At 47.7% G+C, this 10432-nt stretch overlaps 3 non-coding genes across 3 annotated transcripts; 2 read left to right on the top strand and 1 right to left on the bottom strand.

Annotated features, from left to right (window-relative positions):
* The first annotated feature begins 1847 nt into the window (after nucleotides 1–1847).
* Nucleotides 1848–1920, top strand: TRNAV-CAC. Its single transcript has one exon. It is a non-coding gene; the product is annotated as a tRNA-Val (tRNA).
* Nucleotides 1921–7880: 5960 nt separating this feature from the next.
* Nucleotides 7881–7954, bottom strand: TRNAN-GUU. Its single transcript has one exon. It is a non-coding gene; the product is annotated as a tRNA-Asn (tRNA).
* A 690-nt stretch (nucleotides 7955–8644) lies between these two features.
* TRNAH-GUG lies at nucleotides 8645–8716 on the top strand. Its single transcript has one exon. It is a non-coding gene; the product is annotated as a tRNA-His (tRNA).
* The last annotated feature ends 1716 nt before the right edge of the window (nucleotides 8717–10432 follow it).

The following is a 10432-nucleotide window of genomic DNA, read 5'->3' as shown; positions in this document are numbered from 1 at the left end:
AGATGGGTTGTTATGTGGACTTAATAAGTTCTTGCACAGTAGAGCCCCGAGGAACAGTGCTGGACCCACAGTGAATCTCCGAGAAATCTGGTATTATTTCCACTTCTAACTGTACCACTGCTGACTTTCAACATTCCCCAGATAAATTAGTGTTTAATGGTTTAACTGATCTCTTCTGCCTCATATTAGTGACCTGATTCTGGAAAAGTGTTTGGTTTTGATGTTGATCTAAGTGGTGATCTAACTAAAGTGGGGGACTGGATCCAACTTCATCAGTTTCTTGGACCTTGGACAGGCATGATGATTGTTCAGCTCACGGTAGACAATATTTTGCACATGCTTCCAGCAAGAAATTTCAATATACAGTCAGTTAAGTATTATAAGAAAAGTCCAAGTGTGTACCAGTGACCCAGTCTTTTTGGTTGCTTTTGTTTGTTTGTTTTGTTTATAAGAAATAAAGGAGGGAAATATAATTTATCTGGAAGTTGTAGAAGATTTCCTCTCTCGGTTATAGTGCAGTGCTTGTAGCAAAGCAGCACTGACCCTGAAAACAACCAAATAAACGCTGGCTTAAAGAAATTCTGTTTGAGGTCGTTGGAGAAGTACCTATGCAACTAGGACCCCCAGGATCAGCGAGAGAGAGAGAAAGAGAGAGAGAGAGAGAGAGAAGCTTATTGGAATGAAACTGATTCTCTACCTTTTCCTCTTAGCGCACTTGCCAGTTCTTGGCAAGGCACAAGCGACTGGGAAGCTGGGGACAGGGTAGCTGCTGAGGGTCAGGGAAAACAGCAACACTCTAAGTAGTGTCACAAATCTGGCAATCAAATAAAAGGAGGAGGAGGAGGGCGAGGAAGAATGGGGTGGCGGTGGGGAGGGGAGGGGGAAAGAGAGGAGGAGAAGATGGGGCAGGAAGAAGGGAAGGGAGATCAGAAGAAGAAAAAGAAGAAAGAAAGTAATGTGGGCTGTCCACATATTCAGACTTAAGGAGCCAATATCCTGGAGTGGCTTGATGAGTGTGTTGGATCCTTGCTTCAGGATTTCCCCTTAAGACATTTGCAAATTAAGCCATGTGCATGTATGACACTATGAGGGAAAGCAGAGTGTGGCTGAAAGAGAGTGGAATTTCCACCAGTATCATGGTACGAAGGAGATAAAAATGGAAGTTCAGAATTCCTCAAGGGGCAGGACCCAAGGAAACACCTCAGGGTCTCAGGTGGGAGCCCTAGCCGTCTAGAGCATGGCACTGTGAGAAAACTAGCCGTGGACTGAGACTTCCCTGCAAATCAGTGCAGTCAAGGACTGGATTGAGGTGATCTTCCCCTCTGCTGCCTGCTGGGGGAGAGGGTGCACAGTCTTCAGAGAAAGATAGCATCATGACTCTATCTATCACTTTTCACGCAACAGGTTCACCCTTCAGTCACAATATTCTAGGATTATAAAGGAACAGAAGCAAGGAAACGTGGACGTTGACTCAACAGATGATTGAGATATTGAAGTTAACAGGTAGGAAGCTAAAGTGATATGTTTTAACTGTTCAGAAAATAGATGACAGGATCAGTCTTTTTCACCAACGGTAGAGAATCTATTTTAAAGAACCAGTGGAAATTCCAGGAGCTGGCGAGTCAGCGGGGGCGACTCCTGCTCTCCGGTGCTTAGTTGTAGAACTGGAGACACTGCGTTGGATGCGGGATCCCGAAGTTAAGCGAGGGCCTCTCAGGAGTTCAGTCTTTTCGGTTGAGGGGTCGCTGGTGCTTCCCGGTTTATTGTTCACTTTAAAATGTTGGTGATCATGATACTGGTGGCAGGACCTATGGTTTTCATGGATGCAGCTGATGGCCCTCAGCACCGTTTCCATAGTGTAGTGGTTATCACGTTCGCCTCACACGCGAAAGGTCCCCGTTTCGAAACCGGGTGGAAACAAACGTTCTTCCTTTCCGTAACTTTTACCTTCCCTTTCAAAAAAGCAAAACGGGCGAAAGGCAGGGGCTGAGGCAGCGGGCGCAGCTGCATTTTCCATCCCCAAGGTACAGGCCAGGAGTTCCGTTGCTGCCTGAGAGCCTGCTCAGCGCTAGGAGCCAGCCCTCCTTTCTCCGCTCTGAGTCACTGCGGAGTCCAGGCCACAGCCAGCTGACCCAAGTGCGCAAAGGACAAGGCTGACTTCGGCTCATTTTTACATCCGGAAATCCCCTCTCCTCCTAAGCTGGCGCCTATATCTCCTCTACACGCTGACACCTATCGTGTCTGAAAACCAAGGAGTTCACTCCTGCGAAGCACCCTTGGCTTTCCCACACCTCAGCACACGCGCGGAGCACGCCGCGTGACAGGCCAAAAGAGCACGAACCCGACGCCGCCCCGGGTGCTCGACCCAAAGACACGTGGATGAAGAATGTCACGCTCCACGGACTGAGCGGGTCGGGGAGGAAAAGGAGCCGGTAACGTGCAGTTATCAGGGGACCCTCCCATAGCCGGGTCACAGATCACGAAGTAGATGGATCCGCTCATCACCCGCTGAGAGCCCAAATGGGCCCCTAATTTAAAAGGAAACTGAGGTTCAGAAAGAGAGCATGTCCTTGCGTCGGCCGCACGTAGAGCTAAAGTTAGACTAGGATGAAACCCAGCCAGTTACCTTGTGGCCTGACCTCAGAGTCCAGAGTCGCCCAGGTCGGGAGAGCTGAAGGGTGATGGGCAGCGGGGCAGCGACTTGGGCGCCGCGCACTACCGCGTTCAGCCTATGGGGCGCTGGGAATCGCCTTCTTTTCTGCTCGGCCCTTCTCAGAAATTCAACATTTACTGTCACAGTTTTCAAGTGGAGGGGCCAAATTTGAGAATCTGTCTCCTGCGCGGCTCCCTGGTGGTCTAGTGCCTAGGATTCGGCGCTTTCACGGCCGCGGCCGGGTTCGATTCCCGCTCAGGGAAACCTCCTTTCGTGCAAGAAGAATCCGACTCTCTTTTCCTCCTTCATCTCAGAAACCTGATGGTTTCACAGAGTTTTCTTCCAAAGACAACCTGCGATTTGAGTTCCAAAAACTCACTAAGACATTTGAAACATACAGAACACTTGAAATACAAACGTATATTCTGGACCTAACCGCGCAGAGTTAACATTTTCCCACGTTTGCTTTCTCACTCTCCCTCCATATATATGAACTGCGACGCCTTTGGAGGAACCTGGAATGTGTTCGCTCCAGGCTTGTAGAGAAGCTTCAGGCGGTGTTTGATTCGGCTCTCCCCCAAGTGCAGGCCAGGCACGTTCTGTGCTACTAGGAATCCCCCCGCACCGGCTGCCCTCCGGTCTCCTCCCGGTTGCCTTGGCGGGCAGTGGCGTCTTGGGTCAGCCTGAGCGCTGGAACTGCCTACCTCGGGAAAGGCCCTTCAGGGAAGTGCAGCTGCCCCTTGGCTGTTGCCTGGCTCCCCGGGCCCTGCAGGGGGCAGAAAGGTGAAGGATCTTCCCTGTGGTGGGAGGATGAAGGGAGCAGGTGGGAACTGCGTTAAAGGGAGGGGGAAAGTTCTCAAGAGCTTCCCAGAACTGTCTGCAAGGGTAGACAATTTTGTGTGCATCACAAGAGTTTAAGAACTTCTGTCTAAACACTACTTTATGTTGTCTTCCGGATTTTCTAATGATGTGGAAAGCATTGCTGGCACAGTATTCTAGCGTGTACACGTCTTGGATTTATTTTCTCTTCAAAATGCTCATGACACTGAACGGCCTAAATTTCCTCTTCTGGTTTTACTGATCCAATAAGCAAAGTTTAATTCCAATAGCGATTGAAGTTCGTAAAATTTAGGACTATGTGTTCCAGTAAAATACATGTGCCCTAGAATATCTTTTAAATAAAGATTACGTCGCAGAATTCTGTAAAATTATAGCGACTTAATTATGTCAGTTACAATTTGGGGGTAAACCGTTTTAGGCATCACCCAATATATCATTCTAACATGCATTTTTCTATTAGGATTCGGTTCGAGTTGCCATTTTAAGATCTATTGTTTCCTTTAAGTTCTCTGGCTGATATGAAATTGAGTTAATTACTATATAATCTTTGCCTGGAGAATATCTAATTAAGACAGGAAAAACAAAACACTGTCCAACTCGGTATAATGCAGTCGCATATTTTTATAGACTGCAGAGTGGTCAAAGTTTCACAGGTTAGGAGGAGTTGTGGGGATCTTTAGGGGATGGTGGTGAATGCAGCCATCACGTCACCTGAGGAAGTGTAAAACCCATGGCATGAGTGCTCCAGGAAGTAAGGAGCTGTCACTGGAGACCTGCTGTGTTCCTGAGGTGTTTGTTTACTATTATTATTTTTTAAATTCCTGGTTCTTGGTCACCTGCCTTCTAGAAATGAAGTCATCCATTTTCCCATTCCTTCCTATGCTTCCCCTGTTTCACGCACTGCTCCTGCCCTTAGGCTCTGGCAGGTGGACGAGCCTGACTGTGTTCCCACTGGGCTGCCCCTTTTTGATGCCTCAGGTGCAGGTGCAGTGGCGCAGGGACTTTGGGTTTGTTCACAGTTCAACATCTCTCCTGGAAAGGGGCCTGGCACCTCATAAGCACCGAATTAAGAGCCTGGCGATTGAAGGCATTCTAATGCAAGGTCCTGACCCGCTGAACAGCAGAAGACAGTGGGTAAGATTGGGGGCAGCCTGGAGTGTGAGGGACAGAGAGAGACAGAGAGACACAGGCACACAAAGACAGAGAGTGAGTGAGATGAAGGGGGGTGGGGAGAAAATGTCCTATCACATGTAGCATGTACAAGCTGAAGAGCTCGGTTTTTTGCTCATGAGATTCAAGAGAACAACCATGGGAAGGGAAGGGAAGGCAAAAACACTAAGAACCCAGGTCTGCACAAGATGCATTACCAGGAGCAAGATCCTGTGGTTCCAACAGTTTGTCTCAAATAGGATAATTTTTGTAGAAATAGCCCAACACTGTCCAGGAATCATATAGAGACAGTCACAGTCACGTTCATGCACGCTGGTGATATAGCAGGGAGGCCAGTCATTAGATTGTGTGCATCCAACGAAAGCAAAAATACAATTCAGAAGATAAGGGAAGAGGAAGAAATGTCTGGGACCAGTGGCTTCTCCCCACTCCAGTCCATAAGCTGCTTGACAGGAAGATATCTGGGGTCATTCTCGCCAGTCTACTCTGGACCCCATTAAGTAGGTCACCACCGAAAACAATTACAGTTGTTGGAAGACCTTCTAAACATCTTGGTAGTTTAGGTGCTGAACGTATGCGATAGGGTATCTCTGGGTAGTGCCCACATCGTCCTTCTACTGTACCTCTGGCTTAAGTGAGTCAGGAGGGCACCACTCTGCTTGTGATGTGTCAGTTAGCAATGCAGAAACTTTGTTGTGATGGCAAGAGTATGAAGAAAAGGCTCTTACGCTGAGTTAGAAAAATACATTGGGATACAAATCGGCCCGCCTCCTAATGAAGTCAAGCTAGGAACACATAAAGAATGCCTTCAGCTTCTGGCAAAGGTGGAGTGATAGGAATCAGATTTACCTCCTGCCTGAAATCTCACCGCCGCCCAAACCACCATCCCCAAGAAATGAAAAAGATAAAAGACATGAAATACCAGTTTTCCAGATACTGTAAACCAGGCAGCAAAGGACAGCAACCCCTGAGAGATGAGACACAAACAAGGTGAGGCCTGCCACTGGCCCAGCTTACTGCTTTCAGAGCATTTCCAGGCTGGGTGGGCACCGGTAGGGGCATCTGAGGCCAACTGCTTGGATGGTGGAGATGAAGCTGAGTGTTGGTAGGACAGCAAGGAAGCGAGAGTTCACAGGACAAAGATCCAGTGATAAGAGAGATAGACAGAGAATCCAGGGTTATGAACGTGTCTCCCTGGAGCACTCCGCAGAGTAATGATTGGGGTATGCTTCTGAAGAAACGGCCTGAGGCCAAGGAAAGAAACTATTAAAAAGATCATGGAACAGTGCCTGGTGCTCACACAGGACAGGCAATTGTACTCGCTTCCCCCAGCCAGACTGGACTTGGACTACTCATAATTCAGGGGTCATTGGGAAGGACATTCAGGAAATTCTTGTTTCAGTAGTGGAAATAATGAGCCCTAGAATGACAGACCCCAAAAATCATGAAAGCAAGATCCAAAGGGATCCAGCTGTTAACAAGTCGCTTAACTGTACCCCAGAACAAAACTCAAGAAGATTTAGAGGAATACCATAACAGCCAGTGCCCAAGAAGGGAAACTGACAGTGTCTGGCATCCAATCAAAGAACGCCAGGCATGCAAAGAGGCAGGAAAACATGAGGTGTGAGGAGGAGACTAATAAATCAAAACTGAGCCACAACTGACATGATGCTAAAATTAGCAGAGAGGACGTTCGTTAAGACAGTTATTATGACTGTGTCGCATATGTCCCAAGAGTTAAGTAGAAATGTAGAACATATACAGATGGCCAGAGTCAAACTGTAGACATGGAAATGATAACATCTGATATTATGTAATTCACCTGATAGAATTAATAGCAGATTAGACATTGCAGGGGGAATTTAAAAAAAAAGGAAAAAAAAGGATCAGGGAACACAAAGCCATGAACGACTGACGGTATCCTAAAATGAAACTACATACAAAAAAAGTTTTTTAATGAACATAGCATCACTGACTGGTAAGGTATGTTTAAAAGGCCCAATATAGGAGTAATTTGGAGCCCCTGGAAAGACCAGAAGAGAAGGAACAATTTTTGAAGAAACACTGACAGAAAAATTTCCAAAGAGCCAAATGAACACTATGAGTGCAAGAAACACGAAGCAAACCACACTTAGCCGCATCGTAATTAAACTGTGCATGACTCCTTTGAAACAGAACAATATCTTCACAGCAGAGGGAAAAGACACAGTATATACTTAAAACAAAACTAAAGACTATGTCAGATTTCTCATCAGGAGCAGTGAGAAGACAGTGGAGGAACATCTTTAAAGAACATGGAATTCTATGCCTCCACCCCAAGAAATGTCTTTCAAAAATGAAAGTGAATAATGACATCTACAGACATACAAATGCTGAAAGAATTCATCACCCGCTGACCCACACTATAAGGAATGTTAAAGGAGTCCACTGACACCAGATGGAAATCTGGAGGGACACAAAGGGGCAAAGGACAACAGAAAAGGTATCTGCCTGGGAAAATACGTAAGATTTTTCTTATTATTTAAGTCTCTTTAGAAACATGGGACCGATTTTTCTGAAGTAATAACGGTGGATTGTGGGGTTTAGGACACATGCAAAGTAAGATGCATGATGACAATAGCACAATGGCCGGCAGGGAAGAAATGCCAAGAGGTGTGGCATCGCTTGAAGGCAGACTGTGGTAAGTTACAGAAGTCTGTTATAAAGCCTCAAGCAGTCGCTAAAATAAGAAAAGAAAGAGTGAGACCTAATAAGCCAGCAAAGGAGCGGAACTGGAAGCATACGAACCATGTCAGCACTATGTGATCGAGCAACTGCTTCTCCAGGACTCTTCCCTCTAGGAAGACCTTGTACAAGGGGCCAAAGATACCTGTACAAGAAGGATGACTGCAGCATTATTTGTAACCGTGAAATCGTAGAACCAACTTAATTTCAAAAGTATATGGAAAGGGTTAAATAAATACTAGTACGTGCAAGTACGGACGGAAGAAAGTCCATCGTGAAAAGGAATTCAGAAAGTAACGAAGACAGCCGTATTCTTTCGAGGATTTCCAGACGACTTCTTCCGATCACACCTCATGTCCTCGTGTTGTGAACACGAAACGGGGGACAGGAGGGTAGTAGTGGAGGAGGACCCTTTTACGACCCTTACGGGAGAGGATGTGCAGAGCAGAAGGAACCACGAAGCCTTTACTTTCTAAAAGAAGCGGAAGAATGGCGTCCCCGGGTGGGCTCGAACCACCAACCTTTCGGTTAACAGCCGAACGCGCTAACCGATTGCGCCACAGGGACGGACCGACAACAGTCCCCTCTCACCCCATAGAGATCAAACACCGCATCCGCGCCAAGCGGAGTCGCTCGCCTTTCGCAGGACAGCGACGCCGGCTCCAAAGCCTAGGACAACCGCAGACGTGGAGTCGACGCAGTGCGTTCTTCCCGTGGAAAAGCCGAGCGTCGGGCGATTCCGAAGGCAGAAGGGCAGCCGAGTGTCCCCGCCGCAGATGCCAGCGACCCGGAAACGCCCCCGGACCCGAGCCGAGGGGTCCCCGAGGGAAGATGAAGGCCAGGTTTGGCTCCGTGACGACTCCCCATTCGCTCCGCGCGCGCCGCCCGCCCTCCGTTCGGCCGCGGTCGCTGGGGCGCGAGCCGGAACCAGGGGCTGCGGAGGGTTGGTCCAAAGGGGCAAACGCGAAGAGGCGGGAAAGAAGCCGGCGAGGTGGGCACGAGGACAACTTGACTTCCCAGGAGGCCTGTGCAGAGGCACGTGCCGGATTTGGGGAGATGAGAATTGGGTTTTGGTTTGGTTTGGTTTGTTTTGATCATCATGTACCAGAATTGAGAGGAAGGGAGTGGAAAACGGAGAGCGGGCATGAGAGAAGACTATGAACACCGACATTTGTCCAGGCACAGCGCAGTGATTGGAATGATTTTACGTCAACATCGTAAGAGCAAGAATCCCTGCGGCCGCAGGGACCGTGGCGCGCCGTGATCGTATAGTGGTTAGTACTCTGCGTTGTGGCCGCAGCAACCTCGGTTCGAATCCGAGTCATGGCACCCTCCTCTGTCTCACGCGGCACGGCGGCTCCCGTTTTACTTTGTCTTGAAACTTGCACCGGCCTGGGGGCCAGAGAGCACTGCTTTCCCCAGGCCACCTGGCGGCAGGTCAGGAGAAGGGAAGGAAACCCCACCCAGGGCACTCACCTCGTTTCTGAGCAGAAGGAAACCCAGGGCAGTGGTTTCTCCTCCGTCCTGCTCCAAAATAGGGAAGCCCGGCAAGGAGCCTTCTGTGCTGTAACTGGTGAAAAATGTTGTTTCTGTGTTACTCAAAATCTGCAGGATCTTAAAGACCAGATAAAAAATTGTATCAGATAGGCGACTCCCCCTGCCTAGACCTGTTTTGCTGGTTTAATCTTGGCTCCTGGGAACCTCTGCTCCGAGGACTTTTTCAATCCTTGGCTATTGTTCCCTTTAGAGTCACCGAAGTAACCTCTCTAGTGCCTTTCTATAGTCTCAAGGATTTCAAGTGCCTGTCAGCAGCCACTCAAAAGACAAATGGTATCCATCAGGATTGGACAACTGGAAGACCTTAACAGTCACCACACAAATGATGATAACGGTGACTACAGCACCCTCCGCCCTGACGACCCAGCTAGTGGACACCAGCGAATATGTGTGATTCTTCTGCCTGACTGCATCAATGCTGGTACCCGAGAGTTACCCGTTAGACTGAGGAGCATGACCAAAAGCGGGAGAATTAGTAAAAATCAGACAACAATGGAGATCACACTTGAAACTTCCCTGAGCAGACAAACCCGTTTTAGTCATACAAGGAAGAGCTCATTTAGCTTATTTTGCAAAACAGTGAAACTCACCTTGGGCCACTTCTTGTTTATGCGTCTGAAAATCATAAACAAAGCCTAAAACTGTTGGCCAAAATTAATGGGAGGTAACCACTTTTAACCAATTCCCTATCACGAGGAAAACTCTAATGTTGTAACCAGTCACTGCGAAGGACAAAACAGCCACTGCCCCCCTCATGAGATAAGTTGCTTTCTAACAGTGTAGCACCTCTGAGCCTCCTTCCATATTCCGTTGGAGTGCTCCAGTTCCTGAACAGTAAACCTTTTTGTGCACGGTAAACCTTCACTAATTACTGTTTCGCTGATCACCGGTTTAACGTCTGCTATATCTGAACTTTGACGGTGCCTCGACATTTTCATCCACCAGATTGGACCAACAAGAGGGAACTCCACATCATGCTGCTGTTTGTCCCATTGCCTGGACTTAGTGACTACGCAGTCAGTCACGCAGAATCATTAAAATCATTGGCATTGTCCTCTGTTTATTTGTTAACAGTCACTGTCCAGACTCCTTTCACTTTACCTTGCCTCTTCTAGAATGTCATGGAATGGGATCATAGTGCACACACTCTTGCCTGCACACCTCTTCATCTTTGCACAACGTCTCTGACTTTATCCATTGTTGAGTAAAGCAGATGTCATTCCTCTTTCATTGCTGAGTTCATGGCAGCAACCATAGCACAGTCTGTTTACCATTCACTCGATAATAAGTATTTGAGCTGTATCCAGTATTGGCTATTGTGAATAACAGCTGCTTTGAAGAGTCTTTCCACAAGAGATCTTGTGGACGTAGGTTTTCATTTCTCTCCGGTGAAGAATAGCTGGTACCAGGGAGTAGTATATGGCTCCACTTCATAAAAACCACAAAGCCTTTTCCAAAGCAGTTGTACCATTTTATGTTACCACCAAA

Source organism: Phocoena sinus, chromosome 1, assembly GCF_008692025.1.
Source record: "Phocoena sinus isolate mPhoSin1 chromosome 1, mPhoSin1.pri, whole genome shotgun sequence".
In the NCBI taxonomy this organism is placed as follows: Eukaryota; Metazoa; Chordata; class Mammalia; order Artiodactyla; family Phocoenidae; genus Phocoena; species Phocoena sinus.
This window is presented reverse-complemented; position numbering and strand designations above follow the sequence as displayed.